The sequence below is a fragment of the Nycticebus coucang genome, chromosome 14, assembly GCF_027406575.1.
Source record: "Nycticebus coucang isolate mNycCou1 chromosome 14, mNycCou1.pri, whole genome shotgun sequence".
Classification (NCBI taxonomy): Eukaryota; Metazoa; Chordata; class Mammalia; order Primates; family Lorisidae; genus Nycticebus; species Nycticebus coucang.
The window spans coordinates 34,780,424-34,792,687 of record NC_069793.1 but is presented as its reverse complement, the minus strand read 5'-3'; positions in this window follow the sequence as shown (position 1 = coordinate 34,792,687).

Below are 12,264 nucleotides of genomic sequence, written 5' to 3'. Positions count from 1 at the left end.
CACACTGTGCATCACCATCCCAGACCCCCTGGCTGATAAGGCAAGGACAATCTGACAACTGTATCATGAAAAAGTGAACAGTTCTTTTAATAGAAGAAGAAGCAAAGTATTCCAGGAGCACTGAGCCAGATTACTTCAGTCCATGAAGTATTTTTTCACATATGTTATCTCATTGGAGCTGATCTGGGACTCATGATAATAGTTGTCACCATGTATTGAGCTCCTCCCATGTCTAGACAAGATACTGTGCTAAGTGCATTGTACTTTGTAAACCTCATCTGAACCTGACCTCAAATTGTATGATGTATGTAAAATGACTATGCTCATTTTACAGACATAGAAATAGGTAAAGCCAAGTTAAATAATTTTCCCAAGGTCACATAATTAGAAAGTGACAAAATTAGGATTTGAACTCAGTTATACATGACTTCAAAGTCCATACGCTTTTTAAAATTTCAGAGTAATATGAGGGTACACATAATTAGTTTGTTTTGTTTACAATACAGCTATTACTGTCATTAATGACTTTAGTTTAATAATGTCCTGCTCTTAAAAATAATAGGTTGATATTTTCCTCTCCTTGATGATCCTTAAATGCATCAGAGAATACCAAGAGGAATGATATAAGTTTAATTTAATTAAAATCATAATATAGTCTTCAATTCCCCTAACATTGCATTAATATAAAGGTACTTGGTATTTTTAGGTAATTCTCTTCACTGCAGTGCTCACTAAGCAAGACCCTTTCCAGTCTTTCAGAACTCTTCTACATTCTAAACATCCAGCCCTGCATTGTAGCCCATCAGAGAATTTTCCTCCCTTTTGGGAATGAAAGGACTCCTCAGAATGAGACATTAACTTCCCTCTCTGCAATCACCATGGTGCCCTGCAGCCTGGCAGTTCCACGAGGTCCTTGATTCTCGTGGAGGAGGCTCTTCTTTCTATGTTTCCTGTTCTAAGAAGAGGGGCCCCATCAAAATTAGACTCCCAGTCCTAGCTTCTCTTTGCTCCCTGCCCACTCTTATTCTGAGAGGAAGAGAGACTTTTCAATTTGTAATAAATATATGGGGCTTAGCCCGTCTTGGGCTCTTCTTGACATCTGTCTGCCTGGAATGATCATGCATTCTGATCTGCTCTCTGGTATATGAGCAGATTTTTTGGAGTAGGCCCCGTCTCTGTGGAGTAGGCCTGTAGTTTTCTAGCTCTGTCCTTGACTGGGCAAAGAAAATGAATTCTTCAGTGCAGTATTAATAAGGCCATTTTTGCCACATGTAAGCCACATGTTTCAATCAAAGATACTTGTACCTCGCCTGTAGTCCCAGCTACTCGGGAGGCTGAGGCAGGAGAATCACCTAAGCCCAGGAGTTGGAGGTTGCTGTGAGCTGTGTGATGCCATGGCACTCTACCGAGGGCCATAAAGTGAAACTCTGTCTCTACAAAAAAAAAAAAAAAACCAAAGATACTTGTACCTCAAGTAATTTATAAAATATTAGTATCTTCTATTAAGAGATTGCTAATACTTTTACTGATAAATCTTGAAATCTCAGTAGCAGAAAAGCTTGTGTAAATTCCAGTCTATACTTGAAAAAGGTTCCTTTAACTCAGTGATTCAGGTCTCCAGGTTGCAGAAGCTCTGCTGTCTTTAGTACTTGGCTTCTAAGATCTCTCTAATCAACAGTAGCTAATGGGGCAGATGGGAGAAGGGAAAGGGTAGCAGATCACAGGGAGGCTTTTCTTGGACAGGCCTGAAACCTGGCATGTCTGACTGCTCACATTCCACTGTCAGGAGTTAGACGCACAACCTCACCTAACTGCAAAAGCAGTTGGAAACAGTCTAGCTGTGCACAGAGAGAGGAGGGGGAAATAGGTTTGATTAATTAGCCAATCTCTGCCTCAAATCCAGAATATAGTATATAAGAGTCTTACAGATAAATAAGAAAAAGTCAAAAACAACCTGGCCAAAAGTAGGCAAAAGACAAGAATAGACATTTTACCTGAAACACAAACAGTCAACAAATGTATCCAGAGATGTTAACTTTGGTAGTATTCAGAGAAATGAAAATTAAAGCCACCTTGAGATATCATTTTTCTCCCCAATAGATTGGCAAGGCATAAAAATTCTGATAATGTCAAGTGTTGGCCAGGATGCTTGGTGGAGTGGATCCTATCAGTACCTGGCCATCTCTCCCCAGGGGTCTCCTCCTACAACAGGTCCTGTGCCGCTTACAGGAGCTACTCTCATCTAACAAGGGATAGGACATGAGGGATAAACATACCATCTTCCTCAAAGGCTCCCCAGGGGGAACAAGCCCCAGTTGCCCCTATGTAATATTGATCATTCATATAATTTTTCCTATAACATGTTATTGACTTTCCTCTATTCTTTATCTCAATATCACAGTCCACAGTGCTTTCCAAGTTCACCTTCCCCCCAAACTACTTGTAATCCTAAATTTTTGTCTTGGGATCTACTCTTAGGGGAACTCAAACTAAGACGCTGAGTAACAGGAATTCTCATTTCTCTCACTGTTGACGGGAATGTAAATCTGTATAAAATCTTTTTTTAAAAAAATTTATCACTACTTAGTAACCTTGAAGAAATTAGAAACCTAGACATTTTTGCACTGATATACAGTTATAACATTATTTGTACCAGCAAAAATCATGGAGTTGACAACATGGTAGATATCACGTGGGGATTGAAAATTATAACAGTTAAGTTTGGGAGATTTATAGATGTTAGCTTTTCCATATTCTTAACATGCAATACTGTGCCCCCATATAGAAGATGCCCTGCCTTATTCATTCATATCTCATATCTTCATTCTCTCAACAAACATTGAGTATTTCCAGTGAGCCAGTGAGCTCTGGAGATGAATAAGTCAAAAGCTTCTCACCCAGAATCTAGTTATCGTAGAGTGGGGAACAGTCAGATAAACTGACCAGGCTAAATGCTGGGTTGGGGCCAAATAGGTTGCATGATCTGGGGTTTAGAAATGCAAATTCTGAGTCAAACAGATTCAGGTTTGAGCCCTGCCGAGAAGCTCCTTGGTAATTTTGTCTCCTTGAGTAAAATCTTAGCCTCCCTGAGTTTTACTTCCCCATAAATTGTTTTGACAATGGTATGATATGAAAACCAAACAGTACAACATAAGAATAAATGCTAAGCATAGGCCTGTACATGGTATGTACTCAATAAATCCTGCCTATAGGGGAGCAGGCCAAGACAGTGATGAGAAGGCATTGTTGGTAGATGAAGAAAGGCCTTCACCGTGGACACCCAAAGAAATGATGGCTTTTCAAGGCCGTAAGTGAACAAACACGGGAATGCGAGCTCAAATTTCTAATGACTAGGTTTTGGACTTGTTGACATTATTGGTTGGTATGAGGAAAATCACTCTTCAAGATGTCAAGTTTTCACAAATTTGTGGTACCTGTGCTCTCATAAACAATTATTGATGGCCACTAAAACATTCATCTCTAGACTGTTTATGATACAACCTTCTGAATGAGTTTTTTTTTTTTTTCATCATTTTTCATTGTCCATTTATTTTTCCTATTTTGATTTTGGCCATTTTTTTTTCCTTTAGGCCTCATAAATTACCCAGTCCTTCTTAGCACCTACATCGAACACTTACTATCTGCCTGGGTCACGGATGGCCCAGACCTGAGCTAAATTGTGTTCTCTCCCTAATAATCAACCAAGCCAACTAGTCATTTCCCTGATCCACGCAAAAAGCAAATTCCATATCCATTCCCTTCTTTGGGAATGGATAATGTATTTGTGTTAGAAAATTAGCTCTGAAAATACTATTTAAACCTGTACAAGGGTGAATATTGAAATTGGGTGCAGAATACTGTATCGAGCCATGTGCATGTTAAGGATTCAAACTGCAGCCCCAAAGAATCAATGTTCATTTATCTTGGAGTCATTGCTGAATTAATACCCAGCCCTGTTTCCACAATACTAACAAATTTTAAGATTTACAGAAAAGCAAGTATCCAATGTATTCAATACTAACATGAAGCTACTAGACAATCTAATCCATTCCCACACAAGAGAAAAACTCAAATCAACTCAAGATGGGGGTAGGGAGAGGCGGTAGAGGACAGGAGGGAGGGGTGTGCTTCCACTTAATAGACACAATGTTAGGGTGTATAACACACCTCTTGGCGGTGGGACATATTATAAGAGGGACTTTACCTAACAAATGCAAACATTGTAACCTATTTCTTTGTGCCCTCAAATTAAACTGAAATTAAAAAAAAAAGAAAAGATTTTCCTATTTTATTTACAGTCTGTTACCCATCCACACCCCCCAAGCTTTCTCAAGCCCCAGCCTCACACACCCACGTCCAAACCTGCACCAAGGTTCCTATTTGGTGTATTTTGTCACCTGGCTTCATTAATGCTAATAACACCATTTAAATTGGGTTAGTTAACAACCACTCAGGGTCTTTAACTTGTTTTTACTAGCCAGTCTTACCATTCTGCAATTTCATACTCAACATGCTGAATGTAGAACATGAACTAGGGAAGAAAATGAATTAAATTCTGATCGCTTCCCACACGCATGCTCACATATGCTGTCTTCAGGAGTCTATGTTTGCAAGTTGTTACCCCCTCTTTGGGTACCCTATCCATCCTGACTGAGGATGCATTCATTTCAATCAAAATATTTAAACCTTTCCTTTCTTTTTTTTTCCCCCCCATAGGCTGTTTTTCAATTTATTTTTGGATCTTAATTCACTCTTTTTTTTTTTTTATTGTTGGGGATTCATTGAGGGTACAATAATCCAGGTTACACCAATTGCATTTGTTAGATAAAGTCCCTCTTGCAACCGTGCCTTGCCCCCAAAAGGTGTGACACACACCAAGGCTCCACCCCATTCCCTCCTTTCCTCTCTCTGCTCTTCCTTTCTAAAACTTTCCTTTCTTCCCAACCAAAATTCTATCTTGTGAGCTAACATAAAGGTAAATGGTTCAGAATTCCTACCTTCTGGGTATTACCTCTCAGGTGACACAGACAAGAAAAACGCATGGTGAGGAAGCTGATAAGCACTATGTCACAGAGTGCTCTGGAATAGCAAAGAGGAAGCATGGGGGACTTTGGTGAGCATGATGCCCAAAATGTCTGTTGAAGAACAAATGAGCTTGCAAAGAGAAGATAAGTTGCTCAAAAATGCCACACAACCCTCCCCTCCTCCACAAAAAGTCCCCTGGCATTGACCCTCTGCTGTTACTTAGTTCAGTACAAATTCGCCATCACAGCTTTGTTGGTTGAAACCTCAGTTTCCAAGTTGTTGACAAGCTACTAAACAGTGCAACACATGAGGCTTTTTTTTTTTTTTTTTAAGTTTTACAAAACATTCCAGATGAATTTCTGGTAACTCTGATAGTAATCGCCAGTCCATGAATCAGAGATTTTAGTCCCTTCTCCTTGGCAGTGAGGGTAATTCTGGCCATAACTGGATCCATCTCTTCAGCCCTCCATTTATTATAATGGACGTGTCGAGGAACGCTGAGGTTCACTAAAACCTCAGGAGCATTACATGAACTGTTGAGGCTTGAGGATATCCAAGAAATAATCCTCTGTGAGTTGTTCAGATAGTTCAGAAAGTGACCAAAATATGGTGACAAAAATATCAGCATCAGATTGGAACATGTTTTGTTAAGACTACACCCCGTAAGTCATCTTACAGTCATAGCCAATGATAGACAGAACTGAAAAACTATAGTGTGGTCCATACGAACAGAGAGCAAATCAGAACGCATGCTCTTTCCAGGCAGACAGGTGCCAAGAAGATTGTGAAAGGCGGGTAAGCCACATTCACTGCAATTCCAAATTCAAAAGTCCCCAAGGAAGAGCCAGCCAGGACCAGGAGGCGAAGTCATAAAGTTTGGTTTGTCCACATGTTTATTTCCCTCTCATGAACGTAAAGAGCTTACACAAAGGGACTACACCTTAGTCACCTTTTCATCCCCAGTGGCTCAGCTCTGTGCCTGATACAGAGTAGTCAGAAAATAATTGATGGCTGAATTATTTTATTATCTAAAATGTCCAATCCTAAAAATATTAACATTCTACTATTTCCCCCAATTACGTTGCCCTGATGCTTACTCTTCTTTCCTTCCCCTCTGCACCCAGGGTTCTGAATTCATCTTTCCTAGAACATTTCCTCTTTCACCCTCACATAATTTATAAAGCCATTATGTAATTTAGTACTGCAACAACGTTAGCCTTCGAAAGTAGTGTTAATGGAATTCTAATAGGAAAAAATAAAATCAATTATTGAGATGACTCACAGTTTACATCTTTTTTGCTTCTTTCTAAAAAGAAAAGGGAGGGAGGATGGGCAGAAGAGAGGCTGGCCTTTGGTGTGTGTGAGAGAATAGAGCCCTTGTAGAGATGAGAATACAGATGGTGCTGATTAGAGAGGCTGTACAGACTGGTGGTTATGTGCGGAGACTCCAGATCCACATTGCCTGGGTTTACATTGAGTCTTCCCTTTACTAACTGTCACCTCAGGAAATTTCCTCAAGCTTTCCATGCCTCAGTTTCCTCACTTTTAAAATGGAGCTGAGAAAAAGAACCTCATGGGGTTGTGGTGAAGAGTAAATGTATATAAAATGCTTAGATTACTGCCTGATACACAATAAGTACCATAGAGCTGCAGTCCCTGGGCTATGGACCGGTAACGGTCGGTGGCCTGTTAGGAACTGAGTGCTCAGCAGGAGGTGATAGTGGGCAAATGAGCAAAGCTTCATCTGTATTTACAGCCACTCCCCATCACTTGCATCACCACCTAAGCCTTGCCTTCTGTCAGATACCCCTCCCCCACATTTCTGTACAAAAATTGTCTTCCACAAAACAAGCCCTAGTACCAGAAAGTTTGGAGACCGTTGCTACCCTGTTTCCCCAAAAATAAGACAGTGTCTTATTTTAAGGTGTGCTCCCAAAGATGCCCTAGGTCTTATTTTCAGGGGACATCTTATCTTTCCTGCAAGTAGGTCTTATTTTCGGAGGATGTCTTATTTTCGGGGAAACAGGGTATCTAGTTGATAACCATTAATACCACCCTAGGGGAATTTCCAATAAGTTTAAGGGACAAATGGAATACAAAGTATGGTGCAGTGTGTACCAGAGGTCACCTCAAAGAGGGACAGGAACTTCTAGCATGGCAAATACTTGGCATGTATGCGCTCATCACTCCTACCTGTGCCCATAGCATGCATTCCATGTCAAGCAGGCATCCTCAAACTTTTTAAACAGGGGGCCAGTTCACTGTCCCTCAGACCGTTGGAGGGCCACACTATAGTTTAAAAAAAAAAAACAACTATGAACAAATTCCTATGCACATATCTTATTTTGAAGTAAAAAAACAAAATGAGAACAAATACAATCACATTGCTTCATGTGGCCCGCAGGCCACAGTTTGAGGACACCTGCATATCAAGTGTGGAATTCATTCTCTGAGCTAGACTTACCTTTAGCAGTTTATCCTAATACCACACCAGGCACCTGGTAACCCAACCAACCCTACCTATAACCCAACCCTACTGATAAGAAGTCAAGGTATATGTTAAAACAAATAACAAGAGCAACTTCCATTAGGACAACATGACAGTTACACCAGAACCCCAGTGTCAACTCACATGCATGTGAAATCAAGCAACAGCAGAAATGCCTAATCGGCTAAGTCACTTGATCACTTCGCTCATTTTTCAGTGCTTGGGCCAGATCCTCAGTGTCTTCTTTTTGAAAATTCTACCTCTCCTTTACTATTCTCACTTACATTTGTCTTTTCAGAACTGCATGTGTGAAAGAGAACAGAGCAGGAGTGATGATGGAAATTAGGGAGGAGAATTAATCAAAGAATAGCGCTGATGGTCTTGCAATTGCTCCAGCAGATTGAACCAAGTGTGTTGGGAATTTGAACTTCTCTTTTTAGTGATAAAAAGGTAAAACTTCCTTTTGCCAAGTTGGAAAGTTTTATGTACTAAAGGGTTCATTTGACTGTGTCTGCCTTTCCACATCTAGACCACTATGGCAGAGTAAGTGTGTACTATAATTAAGCTCTAGACCCAGGTGAAAGTCCATAATCCTGAAGACTCAGTGAAACTAAACGTTTCCCAAAAGCTTCCACTTAATTCCTCCCCCTGGGGTCAATTTTGCGTGTGGAGGCATTGACAGAGGAGGGAAAACCTGACCCTAGAATCTGATGAGGAATGAGTGGTGTTCTTTGTTCCCTTAAGTGTGGCAATGGGCTGACTGCACATCATTCTACATTTCTTCTGGCCTTGCATCTCTGTCTCCCTGCTGACTCATTTTCTGAATTTATGCCTATCAGGCAGTACTATGGGATCCTCCAGAGTTGGAGGGGGTAAAGACTGTGCCTTCAGAGGCTCCAGTACACCGTTGCTCCATACTTGCAAGTGATCACCTCCAGAGGGAGCTAACCCCACTGTCTCAGTTCTTAATGTACCAGGCAAAGGCTTCCCAAATGTGGAATTTTTTTCCTTCTCTAAGTTGTGATGAACTAGGGCATCGTTCTCACACTTTGGGGAGCCCTATAATGATAGTGGAGGACAGTGATGGGGGAAGACAACCCATCCATGAAGGAAAAAGAGAAGTTACTTGCAAAGAACAGAGGCTTGTAAATTTCCTCATCTCATAAAAGCCTAACTGCAAGAAAAAATAATAGCTGTACTTTCCTCTCTCAAATTGTTCTGCAGTGGGGTACTGTTTTCCCCTTCAAATGCCTCTGATCCTGTTCTTCTTTAATAAAACATTAGCAGTTATGGTGATGGAAAAGGAAGGCCATGAGGGAGCAATGAGGGGGTATATAGTCTGACTTGAACTTCAGACTTTATCAAACTAACAAGACATCTTAAACTTAATATTTAAGTTTCCTCTGAGATGCAGACTTTTGCACTAGTGGACTCTAACCAATGCAAGTCTGGGATACAGCTGTATGAAATCCATAACTCCTAGACATTTTAAGGCATGGCTAATTCTCTGAAACATCTCCAAGTTTCCACATAATACTCAGCCAAACAGAACAGTAAATGATGAGCACTGATGGAATCAGACAGAAAAGGCACAGCTTCAGGCTGACAGCTGACATAAATAAGAACCACCATTCTTTGCAGGTATATGGGGCCCCGGAATTACAGCCTGGGGAGAGAGAAACAAGGAGGTGACACTATCAGTCTACTGTGGCCTTGAACTCCCAAAAGGTTCTGGTGGAAACCACAGAGCAATTGCAGAAAGATCACTTGGGGATGGCAGCGAGGCTCCAGGAGACCTTGCCCCTCAGTGAAAGAAAACCAAGCTCTGTTTTACCATTTCCAAGACAGTCAAATAACAGGTCTCAGCCAGCATTGAAAGAACCCCCTTTTCTCTACCCACATACCTCCACCCCCTACTGCACAGGGCTTATCAGGCCTACTGACTTGGGCTTCAGCCTGTGCTTAAAAGGAATCTCCTGTGTTCTAATTAGTGAACTGAACAGGCTTAAAGGATGACTGGGATCAGGGGATTAAAAGAAAAGAGTGGCTAAGGGACTGTATTTCACCTGCAGTCACCCCAAGGCCAGAAAACATATTAGGAAAAAAAGAAATTGGAAACAAAGGCAATCCAAAAGGGTATGTCTCAGAGCAACACTGACAGTCCCCAAGTTACAAACATCTGACTTAGGCACAACTCACACTTACAAATGGAGGCTATTATAGGTAAGTAAAAAGTAAATGTACCTGTCTCAACTTACATACGAATTCAACTTAGGAACAAATCTATAGAACCTATCTTATTGTAATTCAGGGACTGCCTGTATTACCCTTGTGAGAATTACAGTGACCTCTAAACAAAAAGTGAAAACTGCATAAGGTGATACTATGCTTAGCTGAGACTCTGGTGGAGTTCCTCCTGGGACCATCCTCCCAGCCAGGGTTCCCATCACAAGTCACCCCTCCCCTAGTCCCTGCATAATGGTGGCAAATCCCCCTTGCAGAACTTTACTGTCTTCATGTTACTATCTTCTGCAAAGGAAAAGTTAAATGTATGCTTGCTGCAGCTCCTAGAGAGTAAGCTTCCTCTACCTGTCCTTCGCCCTTAGCATAGAACTCAGCCCAGTTCAAGTTATTCACTGATGCTTGGATCAACATGCCATGAGGAGGCCCAGCCACAGCAGACCGAACCTGTGCTCCAGTGCCCGACGGACCTGCTTTCAGTGCCAGCCCTGCTCTCAAACATTGGCAGACTGTGGTCCCATGATTTAATTTTCCAGCCTCATCTGTAAAACAAGGGTAATACTAAACCTCATAGTTGTCATGAGAAAAATGACAAAATGCGTTCAAAGTGCATGGCATTACACAATCTGGAACTGGCTGGAACTCCATTGATAATATTTTTTGTTTATTCATCATTAAGTATTCCGAATGGTCTATGTTTTACTCTTTTATTATACTTCCACATTGGAAAATTATTTTTAAAAAGAAAGAAATTGTATTACCTTATCAAAACTAGGGAACAACAAAATATGTCTTAGAGGCCACTTGCAGTGGCTCATGCCTATAACTCTAGCAGACTGGGAGGCCAAGGTCGGTAGATTGCTTGAGCTCAGGAGTTTGAGACCACCCTGAGCCCCTGTCTCTAAAAATAGCTGGGCGTTGTGGTGAACGCCTGTAGTCCCAGCTGCTCAGGAGGCTGAGGCAAGAGGATCACTTGAGTCCAAGAGTTTGAGGTTGCTGTGAGCTGTGATGCCACAGCACTCAACCTCAGGGGGACAGAGGGAGATTCTGCTTCAAAAAAAAAAAAAATGTCTCAAGAAAAGCAGTCCAATTCTGCTAAGAGAGGATAAAACCTGGAGGGTTTCTGAGGGTGGGCAGCAGCTTGAATTGGTGCTTGGTCTCTCTTTGTTTGCAGACTCACCATACAAGCTTTTCTCAGTTGTCCCCTCCACCCTCCATCACATCCTAAACGGTTCTGAGACCTCAGATGACACCATCACAATCTACAAAAAGGCTGAAATGGGAGACACAAGCCTCAAGAGACACTACGCCTCCCTCATAGAAAGTTCTATGGACTATACTGAATCCATAGTCCAGTGTTTTTCCATCCTTTTTATCTCACGGCACTCTTGAACCTAAAGTTAAACTCCCATGGTACACTTAAAAAGAGGAAAGGAAAGGATATACTTCTTATGCTTTGAACTTCTTTGGAAAATAATTTAATTAATGGTCTTCAAAAATATTTGTGGCACACCAGTTGAAAACCACTGCCATAGTCCTTGCTTACAGAGTTCACGCTTTCTTCAACCTGTCCTACACTGTGACAAGGTTGACAGCATACATCTTGGTTTTGAACCTTTGAAATGCATCGAGGACGTATTTTACAGGGACACAGCTGAGAGCTATATTGTGAAGATGCTATGGGAGCCGTGCATGAGGCTGCGTGGGGAACATTTGCCGAGACGTCTACGCTTCTGTGCTTCTACATGCTGTTTCCCCTAGAAGCTATAAGCCCATTTGGCTTTTGCAGTTTCTTCAAGGGGCAAAGGTAAGTTTCCCTCTTCAAGAGAAGTAACTCAAAAAGGAAATGAATTTTTAAAGATCAGATGGTGGCCATCCTCTTGCTGCCCCAATTCAAATGTCTATTAATCTTCAGGAGAGACTACATAATAAACACAGAAATGATAACATCTAAAGAGTATAGGAAAGCAAGAACAGATTTGGGGTCAGAACAAGAGACTATTTTGAGAAAACAGAAGATGTTTGATAAGTGGTAGATTTGTTCTATTGAAAAACACCAGTAGTGGGTGGCGCCTGTGGCTCAGGGAGTAGGGCGCTGGTCCCATACGTCGGAGGTGGCGGGTTCAAACCCAGCCCCGGCCAAAAACCACAAAAAAAAAAAAGAAAGAAAGAAAAACACCAGTAGATTCTGGAAGCAACAGGAAAACAAAGAGCTCTTCTCTAACTTTGTATATGACACGGAACAAGAAATGCTGGCTTCAAAGGAACCAAAAATACAGTCATTTGCTGAAATGGATGTTTTAAGGAGATAGAGAGGAAATTTTTCACTGCTACAAAACCAAACACTTGCTTATGCTGCTACCGAGACGGAGTGTCCAAGTGGTGACAGCAAATGAACAATTACTTTCTTCAACTTTGTGTTCATCTTTTTTTAGACCTTATAAATTGATCCAATCCAATTGACTCAAGTGTGTTTGAGTCTAGGGTCCACTGCAACCAAAACAAAGGGT